The following is a 15,540-nucleotide window of genomic DNA, read 5'->3' as shown; positions in this document are numbered from 1 at the left end:
GTTTTCTCAGCACCATTTGTTGAAAAGACTATCTTATTTTCATTTAATGGTCTTAGCACCCATGTTGAAAATTATTTCACTACACATGTGAGCGTTTATTTCTGGGTGCTCTATTATTTTCCATTGGTTTATATGTCTGTCTTTATGCCAGCACAATACCATTTTGATTACTATTGTTTTGTAATAAATTTTGAAATAAGGAATTTGACACCAAATTTGTTCTTCTTTTCCAAGATTGTTTTGGTTATTTGGTGTTTGTATGAATCTAAGAATAGATTTTTCTGTTTTTCCAAAACATATCATTTTTATTTTTATAGGGATTTCATTAAGTCTGTAGATCATTTGGGGTAGGATTAACATCTGAACTAAGTCCTTTAATCCTTTAATTGAGGTGTTCCATTTATTTATGTCTTCTTTAATTCCCTTCAGCAATGTATCATAATTTTAGTGTCAGGGTCTGTGGCCTCCTTGGTTTAAGTTTATTCCTAAGTATTTTATTCTTTTGATAATATTGCCCTTGTTTTATTCATTTTCTTTTGGGATTTTCATTGTTAATATATAGAAAGGCAACTGATTTTTTTTAAAAAATTATTTTTGGCTGCATTGGGTCTTCGTTCCTGCGCACAGGCTTTCTCTAGTTACGGGGAACAGGGACTACTCTTCATTGTGGTGTGCGGGCTTCTCATTGTGGCTTCCCTTGTTGTGGAGCATGGGCTCTAGGCACGTGAGCTTCAGTAGTTTTGGCACACAGCCTCGCTAATTGTGGCTCGCAGGCTCTAGAGTGCAGGCTCAGTAGTTTTGGTGCACGGGCTTAGTTGCTCCATGGCATGTGGGATCTTCCCTGACCAGAGATTGCACCCATGTCCCCTGCATTGGCAGGTAGATTCTTAACCACTGCACCACCACAGAAGTACAGGCAACTGATTTTTTTTTTTTTTTTTTTTTTTTGCGGTACGCGGGCCTCTCACTGCTGTGGCCTCTCCCACTGCGGAGCACAGGCTCCGGACGCGCAGGCCCAGCGGCCATGGCTCACGGGCGCAGCCGCTCCACGGCATGTGGGATCCTCCCGGACCGGGGCACGAACCTGCGTCCCCTACATCGGCAGGCGGACTCTCAACCACTGCGCCACCAGGGAAGCCCAAAACTGATTTTTTATGTTGATTTCCATTCTGTAAATTTGCTATATCAGTTATTAGATTTAGCAGGTTTTTTGTGGAATTTTTAGAGTTTTTATACATATAAAGTCATGTAATCTGCAGTCAGATAATTTACGTTCTTTCTTTCTAATTTGAATATCTTTTATTTCTTTTTCTTGCCTAAATACTCTGGTTAGAATTTCTAATACTATGTTGAATAGAAGGGAAAAAGTGAGCATCCTTGCTTCTAATCTTATGGAAAAAGTTTCAGTCTTTCATTATTAAGTATGACATTCATTGTGGGTTTTCCATGTATGGCTTTTCTTATGCTGAAGCAGTTTCCTTCTACTTCTTTTTACTTGGTTGTTTTTATCATGAAAGGGTGTTGATTTTTGTCAAATACTTTGTATGAATTGAAACCATCTTATGTTTTTTTCCCCCCTTCATTCTGTTAATGTGATGTATTACACTGATCAAATTTTATATGTTGTACCATTTGTATTCCAGAAATAAATCCCACTTGGTCATAGTGTAAGACCATTTTAATATGTTGCTGAATTTGATTTGGCATATTTTGTTAAGGATCAATATTCATCAGGGATATTATTCTATCTTATTCTTTTCATGTACTAGTTTTGGCTTTGTTGTCATGTTAATGTTGGTCTCATAGAATGAGTTTGGAATAATTCCTCTTGAATTCTTGGAAGTGTTTTAGGAGGATTAGTGTTAATTCTTATTTAAATGTTTGGTAGAATTTATGTATGAAGCCATCTGGTCCTGAGCTTTTCCTGTTTTGGGAGGCTTTTGATTACTAATCCAATCTCCTTACTGGTTATGCATATGCTCAGGTTTTCTATTTATTCATGATTCAGTCTTGGTAGGTTTTGTAGTTTTAGGAATTTGTCCATTTTGTCAAGTTATCCAATTTGTTAATGTACAACTGTTCATAGTATCTTATAATCCTTTTCATTTATGTAAAAATGGTAGTAAGGACCCCTCCCTTTCATGTCTGATTTTAGTTATTTGGGCTTCTCTCTTTTTTCCTTATCAATCTAGCTACAGTTTGTCTCTTTGTGTTGTCTTTTCACAAAATCTACACTTGGCTTTGTTGATTTTCTCTATCATTTTAAATTTCATTTATCTCTGCTCTAATATTTATTACTTTCTACTGCTAGTTTTGGAGTGAGTTTTTTCTTCCATTTCCATCTCTATAAGGTGTAAAATTAGGTGATTGATTAAAAACCTTTATTCTTTTTTAATGTTGAGTTTACATGTATAAATTTCCCTTTTTGCACTGCTTTCACTGCATCTCATAAATATAGAAATGTTGTGTTTTTGTTTTATTTGTCTCAAGATGTTTTCTAATTTCTTGATTTCTTCTTTGACTCACTGGTTGTTTAAGAGTGTTTTGTTTAATTTCCACATATTTTTGAATTTTTCAGTTTTCCATCTGCTATTGATTTCTAGTTTCATCTATTATTATCAGAAAATATACTGTGTATAATTTCAATCTTTAAAAATTTATTAAGTCTTGTTTTGTGGCCAAACATGTGATCTATCCTGGAGAATGATTCATGGCCCCTTGAGAAAAAGGTCTATCTGCTATTGTTTGGTAGAGTGTTCTGTTTGTGTCTCTTAGCTCCAATTGGTCTATAGTGTTGTTCATGTCTTCTCTTTCCTTATTGAAAGTGGAGTATTACAGGCTGATGACTATTATTATAGAGCTACCTATTTCTTCTTCAATCTTGTAAAACTTTGTTTCAATCTTGAAAAAGTTTGGTGATTTTGGAACTCTAATGTTTGGTAAAAAGTATCTATAATTGTTATGTCTTCCTGATAAATTGACCCTTTTATCATTTTATAATGTCATTCTTTGTATAGTAACAGTTTTTAACTTACATCTATTTTGGCTGGTACTATTAAAGTTGTTCCTGCTTTATTTTGGCTAATATATGCATGAAATATGTTTTTTCCATCCTTACTTTTTCAATCTATATGTGTTCTTAGATGTAAAATGAGTCACTTGTACACAGGCCTTGGTTGGATCTTCTTTGGTTTATTTGTTAAATCATTCTGCTATTCTGTGGCTTTTGATTGAAGAGTTTAGTCCATTAACATTTAAAGTAACTGCTAATATGAAAGGATTTACTACTGTCATTTTTGTAATTGTTTTCTCTATGCCTTGTAAATTTTTTGTTTCTAATTTTCTTCCCTACTGACTTCATTTGTGTTTAGTTGATATTTTTATGGGACACTTTTTTTTGTTGTTTTTTGATTTCTCATTTACCTGTGTATATGCTGTAGACATTTTCTTTGTGGTTACCATGGTGATTACATAAAATATCTTATAGTTACAACAAACTATTTTAAACTGTTAACAATTTACTTCAGCCACATACAAAACCTCTATTCCTTTTCAGCCCCATCTCTTAATTCTGGTATTGATGTCACAAATTGCATGTTAAGTATAGTTTAGCTATTAACCTAGATTTATAGTTATTTTTACACTTTTGTTTTTAAAAACTATGAAAGAATTAAAAGTGGAGTTACAAACCAAAATAAAATACTATTTATATTTATCTATGTGTTTACCTGTACCAGAGAAGTTTATATTTTTGTATGGCTTTGAGTTACGACCTTACATCCTTTTGTTTCCACTTGAAGAATTCCCTTTAGCATTTATTGTGGGGAAGTCTGGTGGTAATGAGCTTCCTCAACTTTTGTTTATTTGAAAATGTCTTAATTTTTACCTTATTTTTGAAGGGTAGTTAACCAGATACAGTATTATCTGTTGACAGATATTCTTTTATCAACACTTTAAATATATTTTCTCATTGCCTTATGGCATACATTTCTCAGTTTAACCTGAAAACTACACTAATAATCTTATTGAGGATCTCTTTTATTTGATGAGTCACTTTTCTCTTGTTGCATTCAAAATTCTCTCTTTGTCTTTGACTATCCACAGTTTGCTTATAATGTGTATTGGTGTGGATTTCTTTGGGTTTACCAAAATTGGAGATGTTGAGCTGCTTGGACTTATATCCACGTATTTCCTAGCATTTGGGGAGTTTTCAGCCATTATTTCTTCAAATAAGCTCTCTGACTCTTCTCCTGCTGAGACTCCCAGAATGTGTATATTGGTCTTCTTGAAGGTGTCTCTTATGTCCCTTAGGTTTTGTTCACATTCCATCATTATTTCTTTTTGTTTCTCAGACTTGATGATTTTAAAGGATGTCTTCAAATTTGTTGATTATTTTTTCTACCTGTTCAGTTATGCTTTGGAACTCCTCTAGTAAATTTTTCAATTCAGCTATTGTGTTCTTTTAGCTCCAAAATTTTTTGGCTCTTTTTAATAATTTCTCTTTGTTGATATTATTTTCTTGATATGCCATTTTTCTTGATTTCCTTTAGTTTTTTGTCTATGTTTTCCTTGACTTTAAGTGTATTGGAGACAATTGTTTAAGAAATATTTGTTTACTAAAATGGATGTGTTTCTTCAAAGATGGTTTCTGGAGGTTAATTTTGTTCCTTTGAATGGGCCGTGTTTTCCTTTTCTTTTTAAGCTTTGCCATCATTTGCTGAAAATTGAAAATTTAAAAAACGAAGCTACCTCTCACAATGACATGGAAAACTTTTACTAAAAAATAGGTTCCTAAGACTTGAAATCATCCCTGGGTAGAAGCTTAAGATATTCTACAGTCTTTTCTGGACATGTATCCTCTCTGAGCCTGTGCTTGTGTGTGTGTGTTTGTTTATTTTGGGGTTTTCTTTTTTCTTTTTTTTGTTGTTTTGTTTTTGATCCAAGTTAGCTTTTATTTTCATACTTAAATTTATTGGGCTAAAACAAAACCAAGTAACTAAGTTTTCCTAAAATGTTGGCACATAGTGGGACAGAGATGACTATTAGGCTCTCTTTTTCTTCTTGTCTTTCTACTTTACTTTCCAATTTATCTAAATAAATATCTACTAATTTTTCCAAAAACCTGCATATTAGGATTTTATTAGTACTATTCTTTGTATATTATTACAAAGTTTGTAAACTATTATTTTCATTTTTGTTCATATTCCATCAGACACAAATATCTTACAATTTTATTTACTTTTGATAGAAGTTTAGTTTTTTTTTAATTTCTGTTTTTTTATACTTTCTTAAATAGAATCAAAATGAACGTCTTGCTTGGATTATTATAAATAAATAAAATTTTATTTAATTATTATAGTAAGTAAATTTAAGAAATTGTTATAGGGTATATTGTCAGTGCTTTCTCTAAAGTTGTATTCAAAGGGAAGATATTATTACTGTAGTTGCTATTCTGCTTTACAACACAAAATAACATCAATGAGAACAGAAAAAATCTTTTATTAATTGAGGTATAATTGACATATAACACTGGTTTCAGGTGTACAACATAATAATTCAATATTTGTATATATTGCAAAATGGTCACCACCATAACTCTAGTTAACATCTGCCACCATACATAGTTACAATTTTTTTCTTGTGATAAGAACCTTTAAGATTTACCCTCTTTGCAACTCTTAAATAGACAATACAGTATTATTAATTCTTGTCACCATGCTGTACTTTACACCCGCATGACTTATTTTATAACTGGAAGTTCCCTTTTTATTCCTTCCATACACACAGCTGTTTTGTTTTGTTTTGTTTTGTTTTGTTTGCGGTATGCAGGCCTCTCATTGTTGTGGCCTATCCCGTTGCAGAGCACAGGCTCCGGACGCGCAGGCTCAGCGGCCATGGCTCAGGGGCCCAGCTGCTCCGCGACATGTGGGATCTTCCCGGACCGGGTCACGAACCCGTGTCCCCTGCATCGGCAGGCGGACTCTCAACCACTGTGCCACCAGGGAAGCCCCACACAGCTGTTTTTAAATGTCTTAATTTCCCAAAGTATCTCAGCCCAGCTTTCTCTTGGGGGCCTTAGAAGTTCTATTATATTTATCTGTCCATAGTCTCTTGCCACAATGTATCCATAGGCCTGCAGTCTCCTTGCAGTGTTCACACACCATGATGCCCATCATTGCCTTCAGTGGCTTCCACTGTTTCCTGTCTGACCTCCAAGTCAGATGAGACTGAAACTCGTCCCCCAGGCAGCCCAGAGAGAGGCTAGAACCTTGTAAACAAGTTCCATTCTGCTCCTTTCATCCTGAGGGAGGGAATTGAGAATTGAGCCATTTCCTCCAGACCAGAAAGAGGATGGGGCTAGGTGAGTAAAAGCACCAACCACCTTCTACCATTTTTAATGCACCTTTCTCTTGGTTATATATTTGCTTGACTGATGTAGATCTTTGACTGGTCTTTCCATAGTTTATTTCATGTTTCTTATGGAGAGACAAGAGCCTGAAGCTTCCTATTCTGCCATCTTCCAAAGGGAGGCTTTTAAAACACAACTTAGATGATTTAATGCCTCTACTAAAAATCCTTCAAGGCTTCCTATTGCCCTTAAAATAATAACATTTCTGATTAAAAGCTACCATTTTCTACATGAACTTAATACTTCCGAGAGTTCTGAACTCACAATATACCATCATCCACATTTTGCCCAACCTTAAGTCATGTGTGTTTTCTTTTTGCTTCTTGACAAGTCCACCTCCTCCGTTATCATTGCTCTTGCATTTCTCTCTGCCAAGAACACTTTCCCCAGAATGCTGAAGAACTGCCTCTCCCTCATCTTTTGTTTTCAACATAAATGATCTTTATAGGATCTTTCCTGACCACTGTAATTAAGGTAGCTGTCACTTTTTTATTTTCTTCAGCTAGCTTATCTGCTTATCCAATTGTCTTTTTATGTCACTCTCTTATTAGAATATTGTGGCAACAAGAGCAACTCTGAGGAGTGGCTTCCCCGATCTCAGTGGTGCTCATCTAAATTTAAATTCTACTGGAAACTCATAAAACAGTAGACAGACATACATCTAATTTGCATAGTTGGGATTTGGGGTTGTTACACTCCGGAATAAAGAGGTCAGGGAGGTTCCTTTCATCCTAGTGGATGAATCTAGGTATATGGGTTTCATATTTTTTGGTATATATCAGTTTTTATTTAAAATTAAATTACAATTTAATTTTTCAATAATGCAATATGCATGACATGCACCTGCCAACTAGAATTAATCAATGTTATATTTATTTTTTTCCAAAGTTTCTTATACAACCCTTTATATATTTATTGACTTTTTAAAGAAAAGATTTGCAGGTATAGTTAGAGCCACTCTCTTTTATGTCTTACAGTTCCCTCTGTCCCCAGACTTAATAGCTATCATAGCACTGTATATATATATATATATATATATATATATATATATATATATGTATTCTGTAGATCAGTGCTCCTCGATCTTTACTGTGTATATGAACCACCTCTTGCCATGTGGCTTTCTCCCTCTTCAAAGCTAGCAATACAGAATCTTTTCCATGCTGGATTCCTCATGTGCTTCACATTCTCTCTTGAAGATCCTGTCCATATTAAGGACTCACCTGATAATGTTAAATCTATTGGAAGATAATCTCTATCTTAAAGTCAGCTGATTTGGGGTATTAATCACATCTGCAAAATTCCTTTATAGCACCTATATTAGTGTTCAATTCGATGACCGAGAGAATGTATATGTACATCAGGGGCCAGGAATTTGGGGGACTATCTTTTAGAATTCCGCTTAACACACCTTCTAAGTCAAGGGCAAATTCTCACTTAAAGTAGGAATCAGCACAGCCTCTGAAATTTCCCTGTGTTTATACTAGGAGCTGACTACACAAGTAAGATCGCAAAGTATTTACATTTAGTCTTTCATTCACCAAATGGTTATTGCCTACATTATATTGTTAAGTACAATTCTATTCATGAGACACAGTGTGCTGAATGAGTTAACCAAGTTCTAGAACTTTAGAGAGCTTAGTCTTTAATGAATAACAAAGGTAGAAGATTAAAAGTCTAATGGAAAGCACGTTTTAATAAGGCAAACAAATCAATAATTAAAGAAATATCTATGTCTCTATGTATCTAAGTACCTATGTATCTATATTTTGATTTCTCTTCATAGCATTTACCATTAATTTAGTTATATATTTAATTTGTATTCATACTTACATATATCATATATGTTTGTATATAATTTAAATTAATTGTAAGTGCTATGAAGAGATAGCAAGACACAGAAAAGAGTGATGCAGTGTAGAGTGGGAAGCACATTAGGTGAGCTACTCAGAGAAGACCTCTTGAGGAGGTAATATCAGGCAGGGCCTGGAAGAAGTGAGGGAGTAGACTAGAAATCGATCCCCATACTTAGGGAAAAGTCCAAGGCTCTAATAATCTTAGTGTTTTTAAACACAGCCAGCACTAAATGAGTGAGAGGTGAGCCGTGTGAAATGAGGGAGGGGAGGGAGGCTAAGGCCAGATTACGTAGGAAACTGCAACTCAGTGTGATCAGCAGCATCAGCATCATCTGGAATCTTATACGAAATCCAGAAATTCAGGCCCCACTTCAGACCTGCTGGGTCAGAATCAGCATTTTAACAAGATCCTCAGGTGATTTTCAGGTGATTCAATTAGCTCATTAAAGTCTCAAAAAACACTGAGTACAGATAAAAAACATTGTAAAGTATTTGAGTTTTATCATTATTGATGAAAAGCCATCAGTTTGGTCATGGCTGAGTTTTTAAAAGGATGCTGGCTGTGTACAGAACAGATCATGGTGAGGGTGTACAAGAGTTAGGAGATTACTGAGACATGGTGATAGTTTCATGATGCTCTCACTCTCACCTGTAAGATAGAGGCAGGTATATGACTGCCTGGAGTCTGTATATACAGATGGAATATGTGAAGAAGAACCTGTGCATCCCAGCCTTCAAAGCAAGTCATGGCTATCTTTCCCTAGTTCACAAAAATGAAAGTTAATTTATAAATATTTATTCTTCACACTGAAAAACATATTGGTACCTGCTCTTCCAAGCTAATTCGAATTTTAACATGGAGAAAGAGAGCCACTATTGACACAATCTAGAAGTTAATTGAAGGTGTTGGAGCCAATTCAAAATGACTTTAAAGTATATATTAATGAAATCTTCAGGTAGTAAGAAAGAAATACTATCTACATATATAAACAAGGAATCAAAGGAGATGGAGAGAAAAAAAGATCTAATTGGAAATCCTGACAGTAAAAAAGAGTTATTGAAATTACAAAGACGACAGCAAATGGGATAAACTCTTGGCTGGGCAGAAAGAGTAAACTAGAGAGGTGGACAATGGTAGTGAACACTTGTCTAGAATACATTACAGCTGATAAAAACGTGACATCAATCAAAGAGAAGGTAAGGGATATGGAGTATCTATATCAAAGAACCAATATACATCTGGAGAAAAAAGAATCCTCCTATACTGTTGGTGGGAATATAAATTGTCACAGCCATTATAGAGAACAGAATGGAGATTCCTTAAAAAATAGAACTACCGGGCTTCCCTGGCAGTGCAGTGGTTGAGAGTCCGCCTGCCAATGCAGGGGACACGGGTTCATGCCCCGGTCCAGGAAGATCTCGCCTGCTGCGGAGCGGCTGGGCCCGTGAACTATGGCCGCTGAGCCTGCGCGTCCGGAGCCTGTGCTCCACAACAGGAGAGGCCACAACAGTGAGAGGCCTGCGTACCGCAAAAAAAAAAAAAAAAAAATAGAACTACCATATGACCCAGCAATCCCACTCCTGGGCATATATCCAGAAGAAACCATACTTCGAAAAGATACATGTACCTCAATGTTCAAAGCAGCACTATTTACAATAGCCAAGACTCAGAAGCAACCTAAATGTCCATCAACAGAGAAATGGAGAAAGAAGATATGATTCATATATACAATGGAATATTACTCAGCCATAAAAAAGAACAAATAATGCCATTTACGGCAAAATGGATGGACCTAGAGATTAACATACTAAGTGAAGTAAGTCAGACAAAGACAAATATCATATGATATCACATATATGTTGAATCTAAGAAAATGATACAAATGGACTTATTTACAAAACAGAAATATACTCACAGACATATAAGACAAACTTATGGTTACCAAAGGGGAAAGGGGTGGAGGAGGGATAAATTAGAAGTTTGGGATTAAATATACAGTCTACTATATATAAAATAGATAATCAACAAGGACTTACTGCATAAGTATTTATTTATTTATTTATTTATTTTGGCTGTGCTGGGTCTTAGTTGCAGTGTACAGAATTTTTTTTTTCAGTTGCAACATGTGGACTTGGTTTTAGCATGCGTGCTGGATCTAGTTCCCCAACCACAGAGTGTGGATACTTACCCATTGGACCACCAGGGAAGTCCCAAAGACTTACTGTATAGCACAGGGAACTATATTCAATATTTTGTAATAACTCATAATGGAAAAGAATCTGAAAATGTATATATATATAACTGAATCACTTTGCTGTACACCTGAAACTAATACAACATTGTAAATCAACTATACTCCAAGTAAAAATAAATAAATAAAGGGAAAGAATACACACCCAATATAAGTTCCAGAAGGAAAGAATGAAATAGCAGAGAGGCAATATTCATATTGACAGTGACCGAGAATCTCCTAGAATTGAAAGACAAGTATCTGCAGATGGAAACTACACTCTAAGTGCTAAACAATGTAAAAAAAAAATTGTCTTTCACTTAGACACATCATAGAAAAACTGATGAACATTAAAGATAAAAAGAACATTAAGGTATAAACCCTTTTATAACCAATGGAAAAACTAGGTCAACAAAAGATATACAGTAAGCATTCCTTTGTTCTACTTGGTGTGGCAGTACTTGCTAACCAATTGTTAAACTGCTCCAGCCTGAGCCTCAGATTCTCTTCACCAGGGCCCTTTGTGACTTGCCAACTCCTCCTTAAGGAAACATTGCATCTCCCCATGACACAGGCCCTGAGAGAGTGGACACCTGCACAGCAGCATGAGACTCCAGCATTGGGGCTGCTGTGCATTCTGACTTCTCATTGCCTGAGACACAAGCATGGAAACATGAAAATATCCCCTAAGACTGCTTGCAAAGCATCATTACCAATGGATGCCTGGTCATGGCTCAAGCAGAATAAAGATATTTTCATATATTCACAAATGAAGAGAATTTACCAGTAACTTCTAAAACTTACTAAAAATACTAGCAAAGACAGATACTTTATGGAGGATAAAAGTGAATCCAGAGACAAGAAGTGGAATGCCAGAAACAAAGATGAGCAATGAATCTGGTAAAATTTACTAAAAATGGTTTAAAAGTTAAATAAACATATTTATTTAGGGGAATGAAGCCTTTGAATTAAAATGTTAGGCAAAAATAACAGGGAAGATTTTATAAGAAACGAGCAAAGAAACTATAATGGTATTTAAAATCTGCTTTGTTCTCCATCTCATTTAGGAAAAAAAAATCAAGATAATGTAGTAAAATTAGAGATTATTAGAAAAAGTTAATGACACATGTGTATGTATAATATATGGTAACTACCATAAAAAGAAAACCTGAACAAAAGATGGGTGTTTCACAGAAACATGAGCCATAAATAAATACATATAAAGCTGCAGTCTCTTTAATAAGCTGGGTAATACAAACCAAGACCACAATGAGAAGCATTTTTATATCCATTAAATGGACAACATTTAAGAATCCTGACAAATGGGAATTTTAATATTTTTATAGCTCTCCTTATTTTTACTTAATATGGGAAAAATTAACATGTTGCTGAACATGTGATATAGAGAAGCTCACACAATGTTTTAATTTATGTCTTCCAAAATTGAACATAAACATTTCATGCATCACATCAGTCCCACTCTCCAGAGAAACTCCTTCAAATGTGCACCAGGTTATCTGTGTAAGAATGTTTGTAGCACCATTGTTCATGATCACAAAAAGTGGTAAACAGCTTGAATGTCCATCAATAATAATAATGGATAAATAACTTGTATATGTTAATATAATGGAATACTATACATGAGTAAAAGTGAATTAAATATAGCTGTGTTAGTCAGCATGGCTCACTGTTAGAAACATAAGCAGGACATGGAAGACTGTATACCAAAGTATAACATTTGCATAAATTACAGAAAGAGGCAAAACAACATGCTGTATGGTTTGGGATGCAAAGAATAAGCAGTACATAAACAGCATGGTTTGGGGATAGCAAAAAAAAACGTTGTGGGGGACAAAAACAAATTTTCAGCAGTATGGAAATGACTAAATATAGATTGTGATACATTTATGAGGCATATTTATAATATGTGATCGATGTGTAGATAAGGTGTAGAATTGAACAGTAAAAGAGATGAAAATATGTCAATATGTATAAACAAGTTGCTAAAATACAATTTTGAGTGAGTAATCATGGTGTGCAACCTCATACACTGCATGATGCCTCTTACATAAACTAGATTCACAAGTCAGTTCATGTAGTTTATTGACTTACACATATGTAGTAAAAACAAAATGTAATAAACACACACCTACATTCATGATAGAAGCTGTGTCTGGGGTGACAGGATAAAGGATTGGGAGCATTTGCGATGGTGGATACATATGTGTTTTTATATTCTCCTTGTACTTTTCTGATTTTTTAATAGGTAAAAATATGAACATTCAACAGAATGAAGAGTATAAGTCTGAAAGTCTGAAGGATCTATTCCCAGCTCTGCCTCTGTATTGAATTACATGGGGCCATCCCTTCACCCTGCCAGCACTCAATGTCTCCACTTCTAAAAACAGATCATAAAACTATTTCTTAAAGTCTCTTCTGCCTCTGACAGCCTGTAGTCCAACATATGACTTACAATTTCACTCTGTTTCGGGGACAGTGCCATTGGCCAGGCTGTTCTAATAAGTTGTCCATTAGACCAGATAATCCTTAAGGAACTTTAAGAAAGTGATTTCAGTTTAACATGCCAAAATTATTCTGTACCTTTTACTGACTTTGGGTAACCCTAGGTACAGGTTTTCACTCATTCGGTTATTGCTTAGATTCATAAGAGAGAGATGTGGAAGAAAGGAAATGACAGCTGTAGTCTAGGAGAGGAGTCTTCACTTTGCATAGTTTACCTTGAGGTAGCAATAGAATGCCCAGAGGGTCAAAAAACCAGAAATGTCAAAGCTGTGAGCAGAGTGAGCATTGTTGATTCTGGTTCAATCCTAAGCACTTGAAGAACTCTGAGGCTGTCTGCCAAATGGAAGGAATTTCAGATGTGGATAAACGTGGATTTAAACTTTCTGCACTGCACAACTTGTAGATATGTGACTGTCAGTACATTACTTCGCCTCTTTAAGCCTCAGCATCCAACCTCTGAGAGTTACTGAGAGAAAGAAATACAGTGAGATGAGGCAGATAGAACATCTAAAATCTAACCTCCTGGCACATAAAATATCGTCAATAAATGGTAGCTAGTATCATTTTAGCTGTGCTCTCACTTAAATCACTAGCATGATTTTGTTAGTAATAATAGTACCTAAGTTTTAATGGTTTATGCATGCATTCATAAGCATTAACTCACTATATATTCACAATATAGATGAATATGTAGTTGTAGAATTCTTGAAACAAAGCCAGGTGACTGCTCCATTTTATTAACAGCGAGAGGTTTCTAAAGAATTGAACATTGTGTAAATTATATACATACTCCTTGCATATTTTGCATAAAGGACTTTGAAGCAATCAGCTTTGGAGAGTTCATAGTTCATAGCCCTCCTCATAATATGTGCAAAATAATGAGAAAATCCATATTATTTTCTTCCACTGACAACATAGATTTGAGACCGTTATATAAATAAAAATATTCTTTAAATGAAGACCATTAAACCTTAAAAAGAATAATAATGTTTCATATTTTAATAGGCTTATAAACTTTCCAGAGTATTTTTAGACATATTCTTTCTCCAGGAAATGGGAGTACAAACCAACATGCCATAAAAGGAAGATAACCTCATGAAGGATGTTTTATTTTTATATAAATGACTTACAAAAACAGATCTACAAGATTCCTTCTTCAGCACTTATCCTAAGATCTCTATGATTTTTTAGGAAAGCAGGTATCGAGCATACCTGCTTGAAGGTATCAAGCATGGAGTTGGCCAAACTTGAGTTTGGTGTGATCTTGGACAAGCTATTAACTTCCTTGAGCTATAGTTTCCCATCTGTTAAAAGGGGGGATAATAATATCTATTCCTCAGATATTAAAAAAAGATTAAATTAGCACTCTATGGAGTGATACATAGTATATAAATGTTGAATAAGTGGTGAATTCTTCTTATTTTATTTTAATTTCTCATCCTCTTACTTGACTGGAGTTCTATAATATAGAGGACTTGGTGAGAACGTGCCTATTAACTGTGGAAGCAACCTGGAGTGAGGCAGAGGGGTGCCAAGTAAGACATCATGGGCAACTCTTCCTTTTGTTTGTCTGTGGAATAAGCTAGTCCCTGAGTACAAGGTGATGCATGATAGTTCTGACAATTTTCATAAAGAGTTATTACCTGATGTCAGTTATCTTTAGGGAAGTAGATAAACTTCCCTACCACCCTATGCTAGGGTAAAATGTGACAGGGAGAAACTGATGTCCCATCTCTAATGTCCAGAGTAGCCGTAAGAGTGTGGCCCTCACTGGAGGTGAGTTCTGTCCAGTGAAGCAGTGCTTGGTTCATCAGCTAGAAAGCCAGTACTGTGCTGATGCAGACAGGAGGGAGTGGGCACACTGTGAGCCTATTCCCTCCAGAAATTTCAGAAAAAGGTGGGGACACTGTGAGGGGGAAGCTGATTGTTGACAACAACATCACAGATTTGCACGAACGTGGTTAAGTTACAAATGTTAGGCAACTGGCAAAATATTTAGCACACAGGATGCTCCACGTTGCATTTTCTTCCTCGTCAATTTGTGCAATATTTTCACCCAAATAAGAAAGTAAACAGATTGGTCATGTGTGCTTTGCATCCTGTATTTAGCTACAAGCTCTACTTTTGACTCTTCTATTAGATTGATGACATGACTTGCTTAAAGCTGTAGAGTATTGGTCATAAAGACTAAATTATCTAAGGCAGCAGATCTAAATAGACATTTCTCCAGAGGAGGCATACAGATGGCCAAAAAAGCACATAAAAATATGCTCAACATCACTAATTATTACAGAAATGAAAATTAAACTACAATGAGGTATCACCTCTCACCAGTCAGAATGGCCGTCATCAAAAAAATCTACAAATAATAAATGCTGGAGAGGGTGTGGAGAAAAGGGAAGCCTCCTACACTGTTGGTGGGAATGTAAATTGATAGAGCCACTGTGGAGAACAGCATGGATGTTCCTTAAAAAACTAAAAACAGAACTACTGTATGACCCAGCAATCCCACTCCTAGGCA

This window comes from Leucopleurus acutus (assembly GCF_964270905.1).
Source record: "Leucopleurus acutus genome assembly, chromosome: 6".
Taxonomy (NCBI): domain Eukaryota; kingdom Metazoa; phylum Chordata; class Mammalia; order Artiodactyla; family Delphinidae; genus Leucopleurus; species Leucopleurus acutus.
This window is presented reverse-complemented; position numbering follows the sequence as displayed.